Source organism: Lactuca saligna, chromosome 7, assembly GCF_052625555.1.
Source record: "Lactuca saligna cultivar CGN05327 chromosome 7, ASM5262555v1, whole genome shotgun sequence".
In the NCBI taxonomy this organism is placed as follows: Eukaryota; Viridiplantae; Streptophyta; class Magnoliopsida; order Asterales; family Asteraceae; genus Lactuca; species Lactuca saligna.
In genome coordinates, this window is record NC_136423.1 from 69,650,265 (window position 1) to 69,663,771 (window position 13,507).

Genomic DNA, 13,507 nt, shown 5'->3' on the forward strand with positions numbered 1-13,507 from the left:
AGAGTATCGAAGCGTTGTCCGAGTGCTGAGTCACCACCTTTCAAGTGAGTGCATAGACCCTTTCATGAACATGATTTTAATACAAGTATTGATTGAAGTATTAATTATATGTTTATGTGCGAGTTAATTGATGTTGCTTGAAATTCGTGTTAAAGAACATACCTGATTATATTTGATAATTTAGGATAAAGAGTAGACCTAAATTAAAAATGAGGAATATTGGGTAGTATATTCTTACGAGTACAAGTGAGTTAAACTCAAAGAATAGAAGTTAGTATATGTCACTTATCCGGGAGTATGGATTAGACATAGTCATTGTTCCTAGTCCAGGAATATGGATTAGGCATAATCATTCGTTATTAATCCGAGAGTATGGATTAGTCATTGCCCCTAGTCCGAGAGTATGGATTAGGCATAATCATTCATCATTAATCCGAGAGTATGGATTAGTCATTGTCCCTAGTCCGAGAGTATGGATTAGGCATAATCATTCATCATTAATCCGAGAGTATGGATTAGTCATTCGTCCCTAGTCCGAGAGTATGGATTTGGTAAATTCGTTCATTTCTGATCCGGGAGTATGGCGTAGGTAAAACGACTAATCTTAGGACCGAGAGTATGGATAGCCTCGTTGCGAGGGTCGACAGGGTGGGATAAGAGTTGTTTATATATATGTATGGTGAAATTGTATATTTTGTGAATTTTAAACTATATATATGGTATAACATTGTGGGATTGAAATCCCTATATACTCACCAGGTTTCCCAACCTGACCCACTCAGTTTATTTATATCACAGGTGTTCATATGAAGTCACATTACACTGAGAGATCAAAGAGATGTAGATCACTAGTGTAAATAAATGTAAGTTCTGTTTATGCTTTTGTTCCTGTATTGACGATGACATCCCAAACGTTTTAAAATGAATAAAATACGTTTCTTCAAAAATGTTTTAATAACGTATTTATCGTGTTTTTCTGGGAACGAATTCCGCAACATTTTTATTAAAAGAAGAACTCTGATTTTTATAAAGCATAAACAAAATCGGTCTTTTGTGGCCGTGATTTTGTGGATGTCACATAACCCTTAAGACTCTCAGCGATACCACTGAGGTTTATGGTTACACAGCATCTATGTTGATGATCTTAGCTTCATCCACCATGAACTGAATGAAACCCAAAATCCAAAACACTTAATTGAATTGATGGTGAACAATTAAATGTTCAAGATTTTCACCATGGAATTAACGATAGCCACCTTCATGGTTTGTACCAAGAAATCTCTTTTTCTTTTGCGAGATCTTTATGAAGTGTTCTTATCCCAAGATACTTCTTCCCATAAGATCTTTTTTTTTTTTTTTTTTGAGATTTCAGATTTTCATCTTGTCACTAAAATAATTCCAAACCTACTCGTTCAATTGACTACACTGGTCACACAAGTACTTTGTTCAACTTTCGAACTTATGTCAAGTTTTGGAGTTTGAATAAAGATGAAGTCACCTTATAAGCCTATTAAAAGATGCATTTCAATGTTTCTTATCAAACACTTGATCGTATTTCAACGGGACACCATACTGACACTTCTTAGTCTCTCTTGACTTCGAAGGAAGAGATCTATGCCCGGTATCCACTACTTCGTGTCTTTACTTAGACATCACAAATCCCACATATAAGCATTATTTTATTTCTTTATCTTTCGCAATCTTGCACGAATATCCTTGTGATTTTCAAAAAGTCTGGTTCGTGGTTCTCAATTGTATTTTTAGGTTCGCAGTACAACCCATTCTTGTTAAAAATGAATGTTCGTGGTGAATGGGTTAAATAATGTCTAACTACGAAAGATCAATGTTGACGCGGAAAATTCCTGTCGATAAGAATTCAAATGGGCGCGTGGAATTTTAAACATACAGCTACATTACCGCCGCATGACGTACGGGTGTGACATCTACAGTTGTCAAGTCGCGCTTTTTCAGGTGACGTTTCAGCAAACGATGCATTCTCTCTCCATATTTCTCTTATAACTCGAATGGTATATAAGTATTTTAATGATTCCTCTCTCATTATCACTTACAAAATCCTCTCAAAAGATTTCTAGCGATTAAAATCCCCACTGTTCATCTTCTTCTCTCTCTCAAGTATCATCAATGGTAGGTTCATCCGAAAATCTTTCTGTTCAAGATCAAATGGTCCATTCTTCTCTACTGGCTATCAAACAATATCAAAACCTATTGATCAATCTAGATCCATGTAAATATGATCCATTCATGCTTCCAATCGTTGAATGCCTCAAGTATTCTCCGTTGACGATTGCTCTTACCCAGATGGAAAATGTCCCAATATCGCTTCTCTCCAAAGCTTACTCTTCTGCCAACTATGTCAAAGAAGAGCAAAAGATCACGTTCAAGATTCATAATCATACTACTTCCATCATCGAAACCCGGTTATGCATGCTTCTTGGGCTTCCACCGACTGATGACATGATAAAACCTAAAACAATTCCCAACGTTGTGCTTCTGGAGATGTTCTATCAGATGGGTTACAAAGAAACCCTAACCATCGTCTATAAGTTCAAGAAACCCAATTTACCTCCTCAATGGAATGGGATCTTCACTTTTCTTTTCAAGAGCTTTTCTGAACGGGTAACCAGATCTGATTGTGCCAGCAAGATGTTCTTGGCACTCATGTACAATCTTTACACAGGTCTAAATGTCGAGTATGGAGCAGTTCTTTGGGCTCAAGTCATTTAGAGTACCCTCTCTACCACACGTCATAGTGAAATCTCATGTGTATGTTTCTGCACAATCATTGTTTGCAGGTTCATCAACAAGCTCCAGATTCTCCTGATGCAAGATGATGTGATGGATTCCATCTCCACTTTTCACACCACTAGGAGTATCGTTTCTGATACATCAAAATTCTCCTTCATTGGTTCAATCTCAGAAGCTATGTTTCGTGATGTGCCATCTTCTAGAAAAATCTTGGAGGGATATAGGAAATTGACTCCTTCTGGGTTTCATCCTTTAACACCAGAAATGCAAGTCATAATTGTTGAGGCAGACAAAACCAAGAAAGGTGGAAAGGGTGCAAAGAAGGAAGAAAAGAAAACTACTGACAAGGAAGGACCATCTGCAACTGCGAAACATCCCACCAAATGAAAGGCACCAACATGCACCTCAACTGCTGCTCCCAAAAGGCGAAAGCATCCGGCTCGCAAGCGAAAATCCCCTACTCGCATTTCCAGCGAAAGTTCGGAGTCTGATGCTCAGTCATATATTCGCAACGAGGAGGGTGAGAACACTCGCAACGAAAAAGAGAATCCCAATCCTGAGGTAACTCAAACTTTTAATGATTTTGTCCCTTTTCTTCCTCCTTCACCTAAAACTACTTCAACACCAATCACCATTGCACCATTTTCTCCACCAGTCTCTTTGCAACTACAAACCAATGTTCCTCTTTCTACCCCGCTGTTTAAAGATTCTACTGTCCTACCAACCACCTCTACCAAACCTCCTATTTCGGTCAACGTATCCGATATGGGGGATAAAGCATTAGGTTTCTCAACCATGTCTCACCTCCTATTTCTCCTCTTCGCCAAGATGATCTTGACATGATATTTGGTAATGATGATGAAGATGAAACTCTAGAAGGGTTCACCTACAATCCCTTCCATATTAGGACTAATAGTAAGGACGAGCCTTCTGTTGCGAAAGTGCAACTACAGTCACTGCATGAAAAGATAGATCAACTTCTTCTCGCTTCCAAGACTTCATCTTCTGAGGCTTACTCTAAAGCAACAGTTGAGTCTGTCTTTGAACGAATCATGAAAGAGCATTCAGCCAATGCTGAGAAGATGACTAAAGCAATTGTTGATTCTGCTGAAGTTTGCAAGATTACGACCGAAAAAGTTGATAAACTAATTTTTGAGACTACTACATTCATGGAGAATTTCAGAACTACCTTTGACTCCAATTCAACGAAGGCAAATGAATCTCTTCAGAGTCTGGGTTCTTTATTTAAAACTAAGAAGGGAATTCGCATGGGGCTGAAATCTGATCATGAAGCATTTCAAATTGCCATCTCCTCTCAACTTACCAAAATTCAAGCTGAACTAGCGATGGAGAGTAAAATTATGGACTCTTTTCCCCTTAAAACTGAAAGAGTGAAGGTTCTCACTATTAACCTTGAACATGTTGAAAAACAGGTTAATGATATGATCATTGAAAGAGCTGTAATGAAAATTTGTATCTCTGATATCACAGGCTTACTCTCAGATATCATTGAGACTCGGGATTCAACGATCACCATCTCCATTCGCAAGCATCTACATGAGAAGTTGCGGCCTGTCTTCGCAATGCTTCATAAGTTGGAAGGTGTTTCAGATCAATGTTATGTTCCAAAACAAGGGGGAGAAGGTGGTTTAGTTGTGTCAAGAAAAGAAGAACCCAAAGCTCCAACTAAACCTATTATCAAGCAAGAACCTAAGGGCAAGGAAAAACTATTCAGTGAGGAGCCTATCATCGATGACAATGAAGATGAAGAAGAGCTAGATGAAGACAAGCTTAAAAGGAAAAAGGGTCATGAAGATGAGTTGGATGAGAACAACCGAATAATTTAAGAAGCTGAAGAAAAAGAAAGAGTTGAGAAGGAAGCTCAGGCCACTCTTCAGAGAAAAAAGCTCTTGATTCCTAAGTGGACCTTAAAGGGAGTCCAACATGAGGTTCTTGATTTACCAAGCCAGTATTGGTTAGAGCCATTTGTGTCATTTGATCTTCAAAACACACAAGATTCGCAGTTGGATCTACCAATTACTCAGGTTTCGTGCTTTTGTGAAAGTTACAGAAGCTCCAATCACGGAAAACAGAGCTGATCATATGTTGTTCTCTTTTTATCTAAAACACATGAAGCCACAATATGAATCATGGTGTGCTAGCAAAATAACTCTCATGAAAGTCATAGGGCCGATCGAAACTGACAGCTTCCCCAACACAAAGTTCAAAGTGGCGAGAGGATTAACCAGTCAGGTCTACGAATTCACACTCGCAGAATTGCCTTGCATAAACCCCTATGAATGGATTGTACTCTATAACATGTTTCTGAAAGAAAAACTGAAGTACAAACCTATCATGTCCCATCTCCAATTAATGCTTCAGTCTTACATTCAATAAATTGGTGAGATGGATGTTGAGATAGCCATGGTACTACGAAAGAAACCTTTTGTTTTTCCAAAAGAGTCTCCAAAGGATTTTGAAAAGCTAAATCCAGACAAGATTTACAAAGAAGGATGGTTTGTGGTGTATCAATCTAGGTAACGAACTGAAGCTGACTTTCGCACATCTTGCTTATTTCTTCCTAACAAAAATCTGTACACTACCTCCTTTCTTGAGTTTATATTGGACTTGCTGACCAAATTCAAGGGCAACAGTAGGGAGGATATCAAGTGCTACTACGACATGGTCTTGTGGTATATTCGAGTTCCCAGGTTATTGTTGAGCTTTATTTCGAAGATTTATGAAGTGCAAAAGGGAATTCAAGGATAATGGACACCTGCCTCAATTGATGCAAAGGGGGAGATTGTTGGGAATGATATATTGCATCATTGGGCCTTTTGTTTAAATCTGTTATGTAAACGGGTTGGACTTGTCCTCCCGTATTTAATTTTAGGGTTAAAGTATTTAAGGTGCATGCATGCATCGTATTTTTGTTAACTCTGATATTATTCTGTACACTAATCACGTCTCTACAGTAGCCATTCTTTGTCGAGTTCTTCTGAGGAGTGAGACTTAATCATTCAGTATTATTCAAATCATCATTGTTTTCTTGTTTTACACATTTTAAATCTAAACGATCGTGAACGATTTTGACCCTAACAGTTATAATGTTTAACCTTTTTATTACTTGAGGGCAAAGTAAGGTTCAAGCTAGGGGAGATTTGATAAATGCCATTTTATGCATCTTTTAGGGTAGTTTTTATTCGCATTTAGCATCATACTTTACACATTTACATGTCATTAGTTTAAATAATGTTCAACTCATGTATTTTGTCAGAATTCACGTAATGCTAGTGTAACGCTCGTAGATCCGGGCTAGTCAATTTAGAGGTAATAGGGGTCGAAAATGACTTTTCAACAAAAGATTATTTAGAATAAATAATCTTAACCAAGTTGTAGAATATGTCACAAGGTTTCCGTACATATAAAGAGCGTCGAAATCGGAGTTATAACGAAGAAGTTATGACCCGTCGAAGTTTCGCGACGGAAGCGGCACGGCATCGGGAAGCGTAAATAGTGATTTTACGATGGAGGACTTTTTAGCCTTAGTGATCTAAACGAAAGTCATATAATATGTTAAACCGAGAAAATCCATAAAAAGAACGCCCAAATCTGACTTCCTATGAAGAATTTATGATTTTTCTAAGATTCGGCTTAGCAGTGCACGACCTGAAACTCAAATTTTAGTTCGAACGGTTTTTGGCTTACGTGACTTAAATGAGAGTTAAAGATCTCATTAATAGGAACTTAAAAGTAAAAAGACAGATGAAAACAGAGTCCGTATGAAGGAGTTACGAATTCTTCGCGGTCATTAACAGTCTAAACGCCTCGTACTGTTAAATTTAAGATCGGTCGAAAATTAGCCGATGGAGTCAAAATAAAAGTTGTAGATATTATTTATACCTACGCGTGGATATAAAGAACGTCAAAAATGGAGGTCGTATGTGAAAGTTACGGATTTTAGAAGTCGGAAGTGTGTTGTGCGAAAATGGGTGATGTGGCACAATCTTGGCCATTGCTTTCTCCCCAAGTCTTGCCACTAGATGGTGACATGTGGCACCAAGTTCAGCCATTTTCACCCTATAAATAGAACCTCTCCCACTCTCATATTCTTCACACCTTTCTCATTCTTTCTTCTCTTTACTATCTCCCTAGCCCCAAAACCCCCCGAAAAGCCTAGGGAACCTCCCTAGCATAAGGCGGAAGCCCCTGAGTGCTCGACGGCTCCGAGAAGAAGAGATTTTCCACATGGGAATGCTGCTCCAAGCAAAGTCTGGTTTTCTATAAAACCCGCTGTAAGTGAGCTACGCCTACGCTATTTTTAATATAGTTTTTATTTAATTATATTAACATTATTAAGAACATATAATAAGTATTTGGGCTATTATTATGGGTTATATAAGTATTATTTAACGGTTATATAATAGTAATAATAGCTAGACTATTAATTAGTCTCGGTGAATAATAGACTAAACTCTAGTGGTAATAATACTAGGTTTCGTCGAAGGAAATTATTATTTTTCAAGAAGTGAAGCGCTGTCTGAGTTCGGAATCACCATCTTTTCAAGTGAGTGCATAGTTACTTTCATCTTACACATAGATATGAAGTATTTTATATAAACTACGTGCTATGTGTGCATATTATCTGTATACTTGCTGTCTATGTTGGATGAACGTTTTTATACATGTTTTAGATGATTTAAATTGTATACGTATTTTATATACACGAATATGTTGGGTATGATACGGGTAGATGAATGATGAGAGATAAAAGATGATGTGAGTAAACATTGGTAGGTATAGACTTAGTGCCTAACTAATAAACATCGGCAACTATGGACTTAGTGCCTATTGGACAAACACCGGTAGCTATGGATTTAGTACCTGTTAAGGAATTGGTAGCTATGGACTTAGTACCTATTAGATAAACACTGGTAGCTATGGATTTAGTACCCGATGAATAGACTATAGCAACTATGGAATTAGTGCTTTATGAACGAACATTAGAAGCTATGGATTTAGTGCCAGTCCTATAACCATGGAAGTAAGGGACTTCGGAATAAACAAATGCAGAATAGATGACTCTTAGGATAAATCCTTAAGAGTAAAGAAGATAATGGGGATGGGTAATTGGGTTGATTGTTTGATTGTTTAAACATAATAGTTATATTATTGTGGGTTGAAAACCCTATGTACTCACCAGGTTTTCCAACCTGACCCACTCAGTTTATTTATATCATAGGTGTTGATATGAAATCACATTACACTGAGAGATTAAAGAGATGTAGATCACTAGTGTAAATAAATGTAAGTTCTATTTATGCTTATGTTCCTTTATTGACGATGACATCCCAAATGTTTTAAAATGAATAATATACGTTTCTTCGAAAATGTTTTAATAACGTATTTATCGTGTTTTTCTGGGAACGAATTCAACAACATTTTTATTAAAAGAAGAACTCTGATTTTTATAAAGCATAAACAAAATCGGTTTTTTTTGCCGTGAAAATGGGGATGTCACAGTTGGTATCAGAGCATTAGTTTAAGCGAACTAGGAATATGGATTTATTTCTAGACTTAAACTTAGAATTGTAAGCGATGATTGTGAGGTGTGAGCACTAGCTTAATTTAGGAATGATGCCTAAATTGCTTTTATGTGCTAAATGATTTGTTATGCTATAGTTTGATCGAATCTATGGTCTGTTGCCGACCGGATCTGGAAACCTTATGTGTTTAGGATTCTAAACGTACGAATACGATATTAGAACTAGCGTATAAACGTTTTGGAGTGATAAGGATGATTTAAACGTCAATCCTAAATAAATATCTAGATTCACCTTATTCGGTGTATAGATCAAGATGGCAAGGACCCGTAGTGGAAACGTAAACGCAAATGGAAATAGGAACCAACCCCCTCAACCCCCAGTGGTTCATCAAATACCTGTTGTAGAAGAAGTTGCACCTGAGCCAGTCACCATGGTTGGAGTTCAAGCCATGATTCGGGCTATGCTAGCTGAACAAAGGGAAGAAATGAGATAGATGTTCCATGAAAATAGGGACGAACCTACCATACATGTTGAGCCGACCGAGCCAATTCTCGAACAATCTGAGGAAGGGAACTACAGCCGCCAGGCGAGTCAAGTGGGGACTCAAGGCGAACGAAGGGAAGGCCCGGAGGGGAGAAACGACAAGGATGGGCGAATGTACAAGAATTTCCTGGGTGCGAAACCACCGAGTCTCTCAGGAAGCCCGAAGCCGGTTGAGATTATGGATTGGATCTCCAAGATGGAGATGGTGTTTGAGAGCTGCGACTGTAGTGAGAAACAGAAAACCGTCTTCGCTGTAAGACAACTAAAAACTAGAGTCTTGAGCTGGTGGAAGCTATTGGCAGATACGATGCCACGAGGAGAAGCCTTGAGGATGTCATGGGAAGAGTTCTTGGAACAGTTGAAAATACAGTACTGCTCGGAGATAGATCTGATAGACCTAAACAACGAGTTTCAGAACCTGAAGAAAGGGAAGATGAGTGTTGATGAGTATGCCACCGCATTCACTGAGAGGATGAAGCTATTCCCCTACTTGGTGCCCACTGAACTCTCCAAGATTGATAGGTTTGCTAACGGATTACCCACAGACTTTGGCCCAATGGTCAAAATGGCAACTACCTTGAAAATAGTTGTTAGGGCAGCTAAGAACATAGAGGCCCAGATAAGAGAAAAGGGTCTAGAAAAATATAAGGTAGGAGAGAAGAGGGAGTTTGAAGGACCTTCAAGGTCCAACAAGGATACCAAATTCTCAAAGCTTGGAGGAGGAAATGGAGGTGAAGTGAGATGGTGTGATGAATGCAAGAAGAAGCATTGTGGGAAGTGCAACGAAGAAGTGACTTGTTACAAGTGTGGAAGGACTGGTCACTATTCCAAGGATTGCACACATAATGATAAAGTATGCTACGGATGTGGAGGTAAGGGGCACATGTCCAGAGACTTCCTAAGGAAAAATAAATCAGCAAGACCAGAAACGCCACCAAGGCCAAGGGTATTCCACACGATCCTCGACAAAGCAGAAAACAACGCGAGAAACCAAGGATAAGGAATCTATACCCGAAGATCGAGTTACGAGGTAGCCTAATAGATAAAACCACATGATGTAGCCTCTTAGAGGCATAGTCTAGGGTGAACTTGAACACCTATGTAATAGTTTCGAGAAATAATAAAGCCCTTGTTTTGTTATCTGATGTGTTAAACTGTTATGTGATTTTTCCTGTATGGTGACTTGGAAAACTGTGAGACAATACTTGGGACGAGTATGAGTAGGTGTGAAAGGTAGTAGATGCATATACTACCGGAAGCACATGACTCACGCTTGGATCAGGGAAAGTCACAAGGTTACCAAGAAGCCAATAATTGAGTCTGTTTTATTCAAGCATGTAGTTACCATCGTTTCGGTAATGACTAAGAAGATTGTTGTTATTCTGACCCTAGTGGTCATATCAAATTGAGTCCGAATACGATGAGTGTGTTACGTGGTTCAGAGAACCAAGTTTGATGTAGCATCTAACTTAAACCAAAAGATTGAAATGAAAGCTAACCCAGGGCGATCAGTAGAAGTATCGCGATGATTGTTAAAGAAGTTGGTAGCTAGAAATGCTACATATTAAGATGTGATTGTATCACATTAGAACATGAAGGAAGGTATACTCTGTTTTGGAGTTTGACTCTAAGAGACCTATGTCTAAAGCGTTGCAACATATGATGATAGGTCATTAGAATATGACACATAGATCCATAGTAGTAATAAAAGAACTTATCTCAAGTTCGTATCCAGTAAGGATCGAGATTGTAACTTGAAGGTCATAATTTGGAGTCTAGCCTGAGGAAGAGAGCAGGTGCATGATCGAGTACCGCTTATAGTCAATGAGTCTAAGAGATAGACTTGAAGGAATATAGAAGTTACAATTATTACCTAGGATGAAGAGATGACATATGGAGTCATTTTACGAGCCCTGTTTCGTTGATGATTCCGGGACGTAATCATCCTAAGGGGGAGATAATTGTAACGCCCGTAGATCCGGACTAGTCAAGTTAGAGGTAAAAGGGGTCGAAAATGACTTTTCAACAAAAGATTATAACCAATTTGTAGAATATGTCACAAGGTTTCCGTACATATAAAGAACGTTAAAATCAGAGTTATAACGAAGAAGTTATAACCCGTCGAAGTTTCGCGACGGAACCGACACGGCACCGGGAAGCGTAAATAGTGATTTTACGATGGAGGACTTTTTAGCCTTAGTGATCTAAATTAAAGTCATATAATATGTTAAACCGAGAAAATCCATAAAAAGAACGCCCAAATCTGACTTCCTATGAAGAATTTATGATTTTTCTAAGATTCGGCTTAGCAGTGCACGACCTGAAACTCGAATTTTAGTTCGACCAGTTTTTGGCTTACGTGACTTAAATGAGAGTTAAAGATCTCATTAATAGGAACTTAAAAGTAAAAAGACAGATGAAAACAGAGTCCGTATGAAGGAGTTACGAATTCTTCGCGGTCATTAACAGTCTAAACGCCTCGTACTGTTAAATTTAAGATCGGTCGAAAATTAGCCGATGGAGTCAAAATAAAAGTTGTAGATATTATTTATACCTACGCGTGGATATAAAGAACGTCAAAAACGGAGGTCGTATGTGAAAGTTACGGATTTTAGAAGTCGGAAGTGTGCTGTGCGAAAATGGGTGATGTGGTACAATCTTGGCCATTGCTTTCTCCCCAAGTCTTGCCACTAGATGGTGACATGTGGCACCAAGTTCAGCCATTTTCACCCTATAAATAGAACCTCTCCCACTCTCATATTCTTCACACCTTTCTCATTCTTTCTTCTCTTCACACTCTCTCTAAACCCTCTCTCTAGCCCCGAAACCCCCGAAAAGCCTAGGGAACCTCCCTAGCACAAGGCGGAAGCCCCTGAGTGCTCGACGGCTCCGAGAAGAAGAGCTTTTCCGCATGGGAATGCTGCTCCAAGCAAAGCCTGGTTTTCTATAAAACCCGTTGTAAGTGAGCTACGCTTACGCTATTTTTAATATAGTTTTTATTTAATTATATTAACGTTATTAAGAACATATAATAAGTAATTGGGCTATTATTATGGGTTATATAAGTATTATTTAACGGTTATATAATAGTAATAATAGCTAGACTATTAATTAGTCTCGGTGAATAATAAACTAAACTCTAGTGGTAATAATACTAGGTTTCGTCGAAGGAAATTATTATTTTTCAAGAAGTGAAGCGCTGTATGAGTTCGGAATCACCATCTTTTCAAGTGAGTGCATAGTTACTTTCATCTTACACATAGATATGAAGTATTTTATATAAACTACGTGCTATGTGTACATATTATCTTTATACTTGCTGTCTATGTTGGATGAACGTTTTTATACATGTTTTAGATTATTTAAATTGTATACGTATTTTATATACACGAATATGTTGGGTATGATACGGGTAGATGAATGATGAGAGATAAAAGATGATGTGAGTAAACATTGGTAGGTATAGACTTAGTGCCTAACTAATAAACATCGGCAACTATGGACTTAGTGCCTATTGGACAAACACCGGTAGCTATGGATTTAGTACCTGTTAAGGAATTGGTAGCTATGGACTTAGTACCTATTAGATAAACACTAGTAGCTATGGATTTAGTACCCGATGAATAGACTATAGCAACTATGGAATTAGTGCTTTATGAACGAACATTGGCAGCTATGGATTTAGTGCCAGTCCTATAACCCTGGAAGTAAGGGACTTCGGAATAAACAAATGCAGAATAGATGACTCTTAGGATAAATCCTTAAGAGTAAAGAAGATAATGGGGATGGGTAATTGGGTTGATTGTTTGATTGTTTAAACATAATAATTATATTATTGTGGGTTGAAAACCCTATGTACTCACCAGGTTTCCCAACCTGACCCACTCAGTTTATTTATATCACAGGTGTTGATATGAAATCACATTACACTGAGAGATTAAAGAGATGTAGATCACTAGTGTAAATAAATGTAATTTCTGTTTATGCTTATGTTCCTGTATTGACGATGACATCCCAAACGTTTTAAAATGAATAAAATACGTTTCTTCGAAAATGTTTTAATAACATATTTATCGTGTTTTTCTGGGAACGAATTCCGCAACATTTTTATTAAAAGAAGAACTCTGATTTTTATAAAGCATAAACAAAATCGGTTTTTTCTGACCGTGAAAATGGGGATGTCACAGCTAGCGTGTTTGTGTCATTTTCAGATAATTAGAGTGGAGCGGTACTGTGGGAGAAATTGGATGCATATTTGGAGCCTAAATGGAGTTGGAAATGAAGAAGGTTGTTGAAAAACGACTTGGAATGCTTAAACTAAAGAATTGCAACCGAAAAGACAAAAATGTGATCGCATTTTTGGACATATGCGATCACATTTGTTTATCGAGGATTTGCAAGGTCGAAAAAACATTAGCTGAGAAGAAATTTTGAAAAATGCAATCATAGATAGAAAAAATACGATTGTAGAAATGATTGCATTTTCTCTTCGAAGTTCAATATATATATATATATATATATATATATATATATATATATATATATATATATATATATATATATATATATATATATAGACACACACACACATGCCCCTCCTGATCAGATTCATAGGTTAGACGATTCTATACGACGAAAAACCCTTCTGAAGG